The 13,367-nt window shown below is 50.6% G+C and overlaps 1 protein-coding gene across 4 annotated transcripts in view; it reads right to left on the bottom strand.

Moving 5' to 3' along the window:
• The window catches only part of LOC144823532 (uncharacterized), a 1,119,534-nt gene that overhangs the window by 461,002 nt on the left and 645,165 nt on the right, over positions 1 to 13,367 (bottom strand). The window lies entirely within an intron of this gene.

Raw genomic sequence — 13,367 nt, 5'->3', positions numbered from 1 at the left:
AAATTGTTGGAACTGGGGTCACCAGTCCCCTAGGGTAGCATGGCACGAGCGGGTAGGCATCCGAAAGCACATGTGTTAAGCAACCATGCAGCACACGCAACCACTGAGTCAGAAACCTGGGCACACAATTAGTGACACCACTCCAGTGAGTTTGTGTAAAAACTCAAGTTAACTTTATTAAGATAGAGCAGGATCAGGGTATTAGGAATTCATTAGAGTAGATAGCTTAACAGCCTACTTTCCAAATGCATATGTTTCAAACCTCACATTAAATACTGGGTGCATAAATATTAAATATGCCATAAATATTAAAATATTAGATTATTAAATATTTGAAGAACGCAGGCCTGACCTCAGCCTTGCTCTGGGCCAGCACCTGAAAGTAGTACATTAAGGAATTATAACAGGAAGCATGTAAATACATAACAGTAGGCTTTCTAGTAAATTTAGTACGTGGAAGAAAACATTTCATTTATCCCACATTACCCATTTCATCATAAAATTAGCTTCATAGCTCTCTTTTCCAGACACCTGTGTGTCAACACTTGGCATTAAACTTCAGTTGCATAAATATTGGGTATTCCATAAATATTAAATATTGGATAAATCCATATTTAGTAAAACTCAGGCCTGACCTATGCCTTGCTCCTGGTCAGCACCTGCATCAGAAACATTAAACGACATTCAGATAACATTGCATCCCATTCAGGATAAGTTTGGCAACAAGGGCATAAATATCTCCTTCAAAGCTTTCCATCAGTACCTTTCAATACTCTTATCTGGAAAGAAATAACATTTCCTAGCTGGAGGAATAAATGGTGCCTTAAATAAGAGTAAAATATCTCCTCAATGGTAGAACATTTCATTTGTGTAGAATATCCTTTTCCTGGGCATAGAACGCTTTAGCCCAGCAACAGTACTCTTTTAGGACCTGCCTAACGCAGGTTTGACCAGCAAATTCCCCTTTTCATTCCTCAGCACTAAGTCTGTAGTAGCTGAAAGTACCTCGGGAACTCTGCACTAGGCAGGAACATCTAACACCTTCCTATGCAGGAGTAACCCACTTTAGGGAAAATCAGGCAACCTCTTATTAGGTAATTATCAACAGGTCATTACTCAATACTCAACATGCCATAAGGCTCTAATTGACAAAGCGTCAAGCAAAGGTGGAACATTCCCTTGCCAGTGAGTAAACATCTCATTTAGTCGGAGTACAACTTTTCATTGGGCAACTACACATCTCCTAATGCATGAATGAGCAGTGTATCACTCCTATGAATCAGGAAAATCTCATGAGGGCAGATGAAAAACATTTATCATCAATGCAGCACATTTAGATAATTATTACACTGCAGGAGTAAAACGTTTTCTTAGCAGAGGTCCCTCGATGGCCTTCAGGGGCCCAGTTACCAATTTTCCCCAGGGAGGGGCGAACTCGGGTCTCATGCGACCTTCCGCCCTCCTCCCCGGGGGTTTACCTGCCTTCTTCGGCCCTTCCCGGGTCCTTGCGTTGATCACAGGCAAAAGGGGAGGGCTCCGCTTGGTTCCGGCCCTCGCTCTGCCTCCGGGGGCCCGGGGTTTATTCAGGGACAACCTCGGGGGAGACCCAACATTTCGGAGGGGGCTCTTGCTCTTTACGAGCTCTGGCGCTGCAGTCTCTCACAGTCTCCGGCTGCAATGACGGGGGCGTGGCCGGTGACACGGCGGCGTTCCCTCGTCACGTGACACGGGATCTCCTCGGCCTCAGGGCCTAACGCGGCCCTCACGGTCTCCGGCGGCCCTCTCCTCACATCGGGGGCTGCCGCAACGAGGCAATTAACAGCAGGAAGGCCCTCCAGTCGAACCGGGCCCGCGGCGGTGATTGTCCAGTCAGCGCCTCAGCAGGGGCTACAGGTAGGCGCTTGGAGGGGACTTCGTAGCGCTTTAAGGGTAGCGCTTTACAGGCACTTTACAGCGCTCTGAGGGAGCAGGTTGCAGCACTCCTCCAGCGCTTCAGCAGGGGGTCATCAAAGGAGCGATCAACAACGCTTGGGCAGATTGCTTCACAGCGCTTTACAGGCACTCCACAGCGCTCCGATGGGCCACAGCAGGCGATTACCACAGCGCTCATCAATTACTTCGTAGCGCTCAGTTGGAGGCCCAGCAGGGGTGGTACAGCGCATTCCTCCTCACAGCGCTTTACAAAGTCAATTACAGCTGGCAAGCACTTCCCAGGGGACACAGCAATTCTTCACCAGTCAAGCGCTTGGAAGGGCAATGTAGCGCTTGAGCAGTTCTAGGATAGCGCTTCCTCAGTTACTTCACGACGCTCCCCACAGGCAGACATCCTAAGCTTAAGCGCTTTATAGACAGCAGGGGGCTGCAGTTCAGGCAAATATAGCGCTTCAGGATTCTAGCGCTTCACAAGACAGCGCTTCGCCTAGGGCAACCCCATAGGGCAGTCCAGCACTTGGGGCACTTCACAGCGCTTTACAGGGGTGGGGCAACTTCCACAGCCCTGCAGGCAATTCACAGCGCTCCCACAGGACACAGCAACGGTAGATTAGCGCAGGGACCCCAGGTGGCGTCAGGGGCACAAGGAGCAACACAGCGCCAATACCTGGGAAGTTCCTCAACAGTCCTGTGGGGATTTAGTTCTCTTCTTGGCGTGATGTTTCTTGCGCCCTTAGTTCAGTTACGTGGTTTCTGGTTCCTTGATTTCTTCTTGGCGCAGCTGTTTCTGGCGCCCTTGTAAATAGCAGTTGGGTTCTTGTTTCCTTGAAGGGGGTTAAGTTGGTGGCTGATGTTGGATCTCCTCAGCCAATCCCCTCAAGTGGTCCCTGGGGGTTCCCTTCCGCCGGGCTAGGTCAGGGGGGATTTACAGGTGTGCTCAATACTTGAAAGGCAGCACTCAAAGTACTGTCACTTCCAGCATCATAGTCCCTGACTAGGCCCCTCTGCCTAAACTCCTGTGTAGGTTCCTCCCCCAGGTCCTCCCCTCAGCTTCTCTCCTTCTTCTCCCTTCTCTCCTCAGGAAAGTTCCCTCCCTTTCCTTTTATAGAGCCAGTTGACAGTTGGTAGTGTCAGTTGGTGTCAGTTGGTGTCACCTCACCTCTCCCAGAAGGTTCCAGGTGGTTCTAGTAGGTTCCACCATTCTACCTGTGGACAGGCTGGCAGGCTAAGATGGATACATTGCCTGAGGGTTCCAGCCTGCCCCTGGCTACTAGAATGCGCCCTCTAAACCACGCTGCTGCAGCAGAGGTCTGTGGCGGCCATGTTAGGTGTAGAAGGTACCTGCATTTTAACACTAGTTTTAAACTAAACAGGGCATTCTCCACCACCCAAGGCCTATACACTGTTGTTTCCATAGGGGCATCCTAAATTAACAGGGGATAAAAAGCGAAAAATTTCTGGGGAAAGGGCCAAGTCTCACACATCTCCCCCCCAGCCAAAAGCTAGGGTAGACTGGTCATTACCTTGACGGGCTTCCCTGCTTGGGGCGGAAAAAGGTGGACGCAGGCCCAATACCACCATGACATCCTCGCTAATCCAACCACCCCACTGGTGTTCCTAGTGGGATGCGGCCAGGACAGACCTCCAATCCAGATGTCTCTGGCCCTTACTCTCTCTCAGAGTGGGGGGCAGTCGCCCCAGGCCCGTGGTACCTTTTTCCACTCTCCTCCTCAACCTAGGGTCTAAACCCTTAAGTTGAATTGGTGACAGGGGCGAGACCTATCTTTCCCTGCACCCCCTCCCAGGGTTCCGCACCCTCCCACCTGGAGTAGTACCCCTGAGAGTCACATCCGGGGGAACTCTGAATACAGAGATTCCTCCCGCCAGGTCAGGCAACCCCTGAACCTGGCCACCCAACCCAGGATCTGAACCCCGTGGCTGGACCGGTGCCAGAGGAGAGTCCATCCTCCCTCTGCACCCCCCTCCCAGAGTTCCGCACCCTCCTCCCCGGATAGGTACCCCTGGAAGTCACAACCGGAGGAACTCTGAATACAGAAGTTCCTCCCGCCAGGTCAGGCAACCCCTGAACCTGGCCACCCAACCCAGGATCTGCGCCCTGTGGCTGGCCCGGTGCCAGAGGAGAGTCCATCCTCCCTCTGCACCCCCTTCCAGGGTTCCGCACCCTCCTCCCCGGATAGGTACCCCTGGAAGTCACATTGGTAGGGTCCATAGTTACTGGTACCCCACCCTCCAGGTCAGGCAATCCCTGCACCTGAAACCCCAGTCCAGGTTCTACACCTCGTGACTGGTCCAAACCCCGAACCTCGGGTACGCTGCCACCATGGAAGTACCTGGCACACATGTATTCAAGGTCTTCAGCTCTGTCTCTGTTAGCTGAAGCCTGTGCACCAGCTTCCCTTCCTTTGCAAGGCTCACACTCTCCCTTTTCTGCTCTAACCTCTTTGACGACACACCCCCCCTTCCAAGGTTCTCTGGTGTGACCGCCTCCCTGGGTGTGACCTGCCCCTCCTGTCCCCATCCCCTCTCCCCTCTGGGTGGGCTCCTACCCGTGCCCCCAAAGTGGTACGGAGTTCCTTCTTCCCTCCGCCCAACAGGCACCCCCATCCCCCAACACAACACTCCAGTGCCAGGTGAGGACTCAGATAATTCAGGGAAAGGTTCTAGGATGTGGGTGACAGAATGAGGTCCAACAGGCCCTGATACACTCACAGGCTAGACAGTGGAGGGGTCAATTACTAAGGCTTGCACACACAATCAGTGTGCAGCCCAATTGCTGTGCACCCTGTCCCAATGGAGGGTGCTGCATGGTCACAGGTCCTGGATCCCACCGTTCGACACCAATATGTTGGAACTGGGGTCACCAGTCCCCTAGGGTAGCATGGCACGAGCGGGTAGGCATCCGAAAGCACATGTGTTAAGCAACCATGCAGCACACGCAACCACTGAGTCAGAAACCTGGGCACACAATTAGTGACACCACTCCAGTGAGTTTGTGTAAAAACTCAAGTTAACTTTATTAAGATAGAGCAGGATCAGGGTATTAGGAATTCATTAGAGTAGATAGCTTAACAGCCTACTTTCCAAATGCATATGTTTCAAACCTCACATTAAATACTGGGTGCATAAATATTAAATATGCCATAAATATTAAAATATTAGATTATTAAATATTTGAAGAACGCAGGCCTGACCTCAGCCTTGCTCTGGGCCAGCACCTGAAAGTAGTACATTAAGGAATTATAACAGGAAGCATGTAAATACATAACAGTAGGCTTTCTAGTAAATTTAGTACGTGGAAGAAAACATTTCATTTATCCCACATTACCCATTTCATCATAAAATTAGCTTCATAGCTCTCTTTTCCAGACACCTGTGTGTCAACACTTGGCATTAAACTTCAGTTGCATAAATATTGGGTATTCCATAAATATTAAATATTGGATAAATCCATATTTAGTAAAACTCAGGCCTGACCTATGCCTTGCTCCTGGTCAGCACCTGCATCAGAAACATTAAACGACATTCAGATAACATTGCATCCCATTCAGGATAAGTTTGGCAACAAGGGCATAAATATCTCCTTCAAAGCTTTCCATCAGTACCTTTCAATACTCTTATCTGGAAAGAAATAACATTTCCTAGCTGGAGGAATAAATGGTGCCTTAAATAAGAGTAAAATATCTCCTCAATGGTAGAACATTTCATTTGTGTAGAATATCCTTTTCCTGGGCATAGAACGCTTTAGCCCAGCAACAGTACTCTTTTAGGACCTGCCTAACGCAGGTTTGACCAGCAAATTCCCCTTTTCATTCCTCAGCACTAAGTCTGTAGTAGCTGAAAGTACCTCGGGAACTCTGCACTAGGCAGGAACATCTAACACCTTCCTATGCAGGAGTAACCCACTTTAGGGAAAATCAGGCAACCTCTTATTAGGTAATTATCAACAGGTCATTACTCAATACTCAACATGCCATAAGGCTCTAATTGACAAAGCGTCAAGCAAAGGTGGAACATTCCCTTGCCAGTGAGTAAACATCTCATTTAGTCGGAGTACAACTTTTCATTGGGCAACTACACATCTCCTAATGCATGAATGAGCAGTGTATCACTCCTATGAATCAGGAAAATCTCATGAGGGCAGATGAAAAACATTTATCATCAATGCAGCACATTTAGATAATTATTACACTGCAGGAGTAAAACGTTTTCTTAGCAGAGGTCCCTCGATGGCCTTCAGGGGCCCAGTTACCAATTTTCCCCAGGGAGGGGCGAACTCGGGTCTCATGCGACCTTCCGCCCTCCTCCCCGGGGGTTTACCTGCCTTCTTCGGCCCTTCCCGGGTCCTTGCGTTGATCACAGGCAAAAGGGGAGGGCTCCGCTTGGTTCCGGCCCTCGCTCTGCCTCCGGGGGCCCGGGGTTTATTCAGGGACAACCTCGGGGGAGACCCAACATTTCGGAGGGGGCTCTTGCTCTTTACGAGCTCTGGCGCTGCAGTCTCTCACAGTCTCCGGCTGCAATGACGGGGGCGTGGCCGGTGACACGGCGGCGTTCCCTCGTCACGTGACACGGGATCTCCTCGGCCTCAGGGCCTAACGCGGCCCTCACGGTCTCCGGCGGCCCTCTCCTCACATCGGGGGCTGCCGCAACGAGGCAATTAACAGCAGGAAGGCCCTCCAGTCGAACCGGGCCCGCGGCGGTGATTGTCCAGTCAGCGCCTCAGCAGGGGCTACAGGTAGGCGCTTGGAGGGGACTTCGTAGCGCTTTAAGGGTAGCGCTTTACAGGCACTTTACAGCGCTCTGAGGGAGCAGGTTGCAGCACTCCTCCAGCGCTTCAGCAGGGGGTCATCAAAGGAGCGATCAACAACGCTTGGGCAGATTGCTTCACAGCGCTTTACAGGCACTCCACAGCGCTCCGATGGGCCACAGCAGGCGATTACCACAGCGCTCATCAATTACTTCGTAGCGCTCAGTTGGAGGCCCAGCAGGGGTGGTACAGCGCATTCCTCCTCACAGCGCTTTACAAAGTCAATTACAGCTGGCAAGCACTTCCCAGGGGACACAGCAATTCTTCACCAGTCAAGCGCTTGGAAGGGCAATGTAGCGCTTGAGCAGTTCTAGGATAGCGCTTCCTCAGTTACTTCACGACGCTCCCCACAGGCAGACATCCTAAGCTTAAGCGCTTTATAGACAGCAGGGGGCTGCAGTTCAGGCAAATATAGCGCTTCAGGATTCTAGCGCTTCACAAGACAGCGCTTCGCCTAGGGCAACCCCATAGGGCAGTCCAGCACTTGGGGCACTTCACAGCGCTTTACAGGGGTGGGGCAACTTCCACAGCCCTGCAGGCAATTCACAGCGCTCCCACAGGACACAGCAACGGTAGATTAGCGCAGGGACCCCAGGTGGCGTCAGGGGCACAAGGAGCAACACAGCGCCAATACCTGGGAAGTTCCTCAACAGTCCTGTGGGGATTTAGTTCTCTTCTTGGCGTGATGTTTCTTGCGCCCTTAGTTCAGTTACGTGGTTTCTGGTTCCTTGATTTCTTCTTGGCGCAGCTGTTTCTGGCGCCCTTGTAAATAGCAGTTGGGTTCTTGTTTCCTTGAAGGGGGTTAAGTTGGTGGCTGATGTTGGATCTCCTCAGCCAATCCCCTCAAGTGGTCCCTGGGGGTTCCCTTCCGCCGGGCTAGGTCAGGGGGGATTTACAGGTGTGCTCAATACTTGAAAGGCAGCACTCAAAGTACTGTCACTTCCAGCATCATAGTCCCTGACTAGGCCCCTCTGCCTAAACTCCTGTGTAGGTTCCTCCCCCAGGTCCTCCCCTCAGCTTCTCTCCTTCTTCTCCCTTCTCTCCTCAGGAAAGTTCCCTCCCTTTCCTTTTATAGAGCCAGTTGACAGTTGGTAGTGTCAGTTGGTGTCAGTTGGTGTCACCTCACCTCTCCCAGAAGGTTCCAGGTGGTTCTAGTAGGTTCCACCATTCTACCTGTGGACAGGCTGGCAGGCTAAGATGGATACATTGCCTGAGGGTTCCAGCCTGCCCCTGGCTACTAGAATGCGCCCTCTAAACCACGCTGCTGCAGCAGAGGTCTGTGGCGGCCATGTTAGGTGTAGAAGGTACCTGCATTTTAACACTAGTTTTAAACTAAACAGGGCATTCTCCACCACCCAAGGCCTATACACTGTTGTTTCCATAGGGGCATCCTAAATTAACAGGGGATAAAAAGCGAAAAATTTCTGGGGAAAGGGCCAAGTCTCACAGAAATACAGTTAGCAGAATGGAGGGAAGGGATGGTCGGTAGGGAACCTGAGACTAAATAGAGCCTTTAACAGGTAAGGCATTACAGAAGGTAAGTAACTTGTTCATTTGATAGAGACTTCTAGCTGAGAATTCCTTACCTTGCAATAGATACCAAAGAAATCTCTCTACGGACATAGGGCTACAGATTGATCTACTAAAAAGTCCCAAAGGACCGAACGGATCAAATGGCCATCTCGCGGGATCTAACTTTCTAAGCAGTAGTGTTTGGCAAACAGGTGCGGCAATGCCCACTAGCTGCCTGACACATGTCCAGAACTAGGACTCTTTGAGCTAGCGCAGATGTTCAGCTTTAGCTCTGGTGGAATGAGCTCTTAAGCCCTTAAGGGGTGGTTTCTTGGCCTTTGAGTAGCAACCTTTTATACAGAAGACAATCCATCTGGAGACAATTTTCTTGTGGGCTGCCTCTTCTTTCTTTGCACCCGCAAATCCAACAAAGAGTTAATCACCCACCCGGAAGTCTTTTGTACTATCGATGTAGAACGAAAACGCTCTTTTTGGGACCAAACCGGTGGAGTCTCTCCTCCTCCTTAGCAGGTGAGGTGGAGCACAGAGTGATTTCTGCCTGACATGAAAAAGGTGTGACCACCTTTAGCAAAGAGGATGCACGGGTCCTAAGGACCAGATATTCAGTAAATGATGACGTGTACGGGGGAAAGGTGAACAGAAATTGCTTATAAATCTCTAACCCTCCTGGCAGATGTTATAGCCACAAGGAAGATTGTTTTGATGGTAAGCAGTCTCAGGGGGCAGCTGGGTAATGGCTCAAAACACAAACACATTAAGAAGGTGAGGACTAAATTCATGTCCCATTGGGGCATGTTGAGAGGTGTAAGGGGAAACATGAGAATTCTGGACACAAGTTGTATCGGCTGAGAGTGATACAGAAATCCTAAGTTCCACTTGAGACAAAATGTGTTCCCAAACAAGAGCTGCTTTGCAAACACCAGCACACAGAAGTGCTGACATTGCTTGTTCTTGGCGATAACAAATACATCTAATTAAAGTTCTCACCAGTCTCTGAAAAGACCTTTCACTACCTCCGGATGGAGACACCATTCGTGATCAGCGAGGTATTGATGGCTGATGTAATCATCTCTGGGATTCAGAGATTCTGCTAGATGTTGAACACCAGGAAACTGCACTGACGTTCCATCTATGTCAAGAGACGCAGGGCCTCTTAACACAAGGTCAACCTTCCCTTGATAGAAGGAAAAAAGGATTCCAATGCCAGGTGAATCAATTCCAGTTCCAACAGGTTGATGTGAAGCAAAGATTCCGCCAAAGACAGGAGTCCTCTGATCTCCACCTCTCCCAGAAGGCTGCCCCAACTCAGAAGTTTCTGAAAAATGGTACCTCCTAGACTATAAATTGTGTTTGTTTTAACGAGAAGGAGCTGCACAATTTTCCCTCTTTTGGTTCAACTAAGAACATTCGTTGAACCAAAAGAGGGAGAATTTTGCAGCTCCTTCTTGTTAAAACAAACACAACTGATGGTCTAGGAGGTACAATTTTTCAGAAACTTAATATTGATTCCAGCCTCCTTAGTCCATAACCAAATCACTCAACATTAGGAGACCCACCCAACTCAGAAGTGACACATCTGTCACTACAGTGATCTCAGGATGGGGAAAGAGAGGGGCATGCTACTGACCCAATACAGTCTGTAAGTCACCACTTCAGAACTTTTGCAGTTCCTTCCGATATCTGGACCAGGTCGGACAGATTCCCTTGCTGGGCCCACTGGAACTTCAGATCCCACTGCAGAGCCAGGATGTGCCAATGGGCATGTTTTACCAGCAGGATACAGGACGCCATGACAACTAGCAGTCTCAGAGTCCGTCTCACCGAAATGCAGAATAAAGGCTAAAACAGCATAATCATAGCCGAATATCCTAGACTCGATGTTCTGGAGGTTTAGACCAAAACTGCACTGTATCCAGAATAGCTCAGATGAAATGGGAGTGTCTAAGAGGGAGCCAGGTGTGCCTTTGACACATTGATAGTGCACCCTGGGGAATGCAGGAGGTCCGCTGTAGTCTGGAGGTGGTAGACAACTGCCTGGGGCAATCCTGCTTTCAACAGGCAGTCATTGGGGTAGGGGAGAACTGGTACCCCTGACCTCCACAGATGGGCTGCAACCACAGTTATGATCTTAGTGAACACCCTAGGAGCGCTGGTAAGCAAGCACAGCGAACTGATAATGTCTAGGCCAAAACTAAACCACAGGTAACGCCTGTGGGCGGGCAGAATGGGGATATGAAAGTAGGTGTCCTCCAAGTCCAGAACTACCATACAGTCTCCAGGGTCGAGCACAGACAGTACCTGAGCCAAAGTTAGCATCTTGAATTTTTCCTTTTTCAAGAAGTAGTTGAGAGGGCGTAGGTCAAGAATAGGATGGAGGCCTCCATTCTTTTCATCAGCAGAAAGTAGTGGGAATAGCAACCACAACCTACTTATGATGCTGGTACTCTCTCTACAGTTCCTTTGGCCAGAAGAGCCAGTACTTTCTTTCACAAGAGCGAAAAGTGGTCCTCCGTCAGCTGATCAGCATATGGTTGCAATGGTGGTGGGGTCTGTTGGAAAGGTAGGGCATAGCCTGGCTTGACAATTGGAGGCACCCATTTATCTGAAGTAATCACCCGCCATTGGAGCAGGTGGTGCAAAATCCTGCCACCAAGCCGGAGCCCATGATGTTATGAGGGCAAACTAAAGAGGCTTTGGGGCTGCAGATGCCAGGGGGTGGGTGAAATGGGTCAACATTTGACTTTGGTTCCCACAAGGCTTGTGGGAGCTGCGCCTGGGTTGGAAGGTGGAATCTGGCTGTCACAGGACCAGATGAAGCCCTTACAACCTAGCAGTGGCTCTACTATTTTAAAGTGCTCAAAACACAAATCTGCATTGTTGCCTAAGAGGTGAGTCCCATCGAAGGACATATCCATAAGGGGCGCCAGAACCCCCTTATGGACATGGAGTGTTCATAAGGGTGAGTTGTCCTCAGCCAGGTGTGACATCACAGTACCACCGCGGAATCAATGGCTTTGTCCAGCAAGTCAGTCATATCCAATCGGCATCTGATTGTGAACATTGCTGCTTCTTTCCCATCAGAAATAGCTTGCAAGAGTTTGGCTTGGGCCTCCTCCGAGACCATAGACAGCACTCGCACAATCATATCCCACCCAGTATGTGAACAATGGCCCAAACAGCATGCAGTATTCACAGACTTCAGTGCCAAGCGGGTGGAGCAGAAAAACCTCTTTTCAAAGGTATCCAGTTTCTTGGATTCCCTATCCAGTGGTGTGATAGGGAATCCACAAGGATTTCAGGGGCGGGATGCTTAGTGAGGAAGTGTGAGTTCCTGGGAGCAGGGAGATGGCGGCAGGAGACAGTACAGTGTAAAGGTGTGCTTGTGCAGGGCTTGACCCAAACCCAGAGCAAGACATTAGTGAGGGCTTTATTGAAGGAGAGTAGGTGTTCTGAGGGGGAAACCCTGAGCTAAAGCACCTATGTCAAGGCATTGGTCTTGACCTCAACTGTGAGTAGTTGAACGTCGACGACCTCAGCTGCCCTCCGGACCACCATCGCAATGGAAAACCCCTCCCATTTAATCACTGTGAGGGGAGAAAGAAGGGCAGTGTCTGCTGAGGTGTGCAGACCACTGGCATCATCTAAGTTCTCATACCGGGTGTCTTCACCCATGGCCTCTGCTGGCAGTCAGAATAACCATAGGAATCTTCAGATTCCCTCCATATATGTTCCTCACAGGGCCCTTTTCGGGAAAGAAGGCTTCATGTCCAATTCAGGCTGTGTGGGCCTGGTCGTCACCTGAACCGACTCAGTAACAGAGTCAGGAATCACAATGGGTTTGGCACCGACAATGGGTGTCTGAGGGGTAAGGAACAGCACCACTGGAACAGTCTGTTGAGGAGGTCGCTAAGTCACAGAGACAGGTGACGAGGGCAAACCTGCTGATGGAGCCCCAGTCAGAGTCCCTACCCAACCCAAGGACCAGAAGGCACTCCAGAGGTGTTTAACTGCCCACAAATGAGACTCATGGTCTCATAACCCTCTAGAAGTTGGGCAGGGGTCACTCCAGCTTTGGGAAACTCAGGGAAGAACAGAGTGGACCCAGTGTCAGCTGCAGACTTCACAGAGACGCCCTGGGACTGAAGCCCAGAATTTTAGTGTTGTTGGCCCACCTCATCCGATGAATGGGACTGAAAGTCAAAGAACGCTTCTTCTTTTTGTGAAGAGATCCGGGATTGCACTGATGATCAGCATGAGTGACTCTGAGACATGTCCCAGGACATCCCTCCTGAATGGGACCTTGAGTGGTGTTGACTTGTGTGGTCAGCGGCAAGAAGTTTCATAGCCCGCTTTCAGATGTCTTTGGATTCACAGTCCTGCAATTTGCGCAGGCCATGGAGTTGCAGTCCCATTCAGACACCACAGATACAATAAGTGGGGGTCTGTCACAGACATCTGCCTGGCACCGCAAGGCTTGAATCTGGTCAATTTCTTTGGGGACATAGTCCAAAAACCGGTGGAAAACACTGGTCAAATTAGACAAAATGGGAGGGCGTGGCTTGGCAGTCTACCATTGCGGACATGCTCTAGCGAGGTTCACGTAGTATGCCATTATTCCGTCATCTATCCTACATTCTAAAGGTCCAATTTCCTGTCTCTGTGCCTGCAGATGCCTGGGACATTGCACCGCAGCTTGTGAAGACCCTCTTGAACCACCCGGCAGAGATCGAGTGGCGGGGACCCAGCGGCGTGATGGCCCAGTAGGTGCAGGACGCGTTGCCTGCCTCCCCGGCGCCTGCTCAGCTGCCAGTTCAACGCCTGCTCAACACCTAGTTCTGCGGTGTGGGACGTTGGACTCGAGTGGCCGGGTCCCTGAAGACCGGACCGGTTGAGGCATGGGACGTAGTCTGACCCTCGCACACCTCCCGGCCTCGGTGCAGACCGCTCGCCTGTAAGGGGCCTCCCCGCTCCGGCAACGTCTGAGGCGCATGAGACTGCTGTGCGGCGCTGTGAGGGGGTGAAGTGGGAACCCCCTACTCAGGACCTAATCCAGCCCTGTAAATCCTGCCTGGAGTCC

This window comes from Lissotriton helveticus, chromosome 3_1 (assembly GCF_964261635.1).
Source record: "Lissotriton helveticus chromosome 3_1, aLisHel1.1, whole genome shotgun sequence".
In the NCBI taxonomy this organism is placed as follows: domain Eukaryota; kingdom Metazoa; phylum Chordata; class Amphibia; order Caudata; family Salamandridae; genus Lissotriton; species Lissotriton helveticus.
This window is presented reverse-complemented; position numbering and strand designations above follow the sequence as displayed.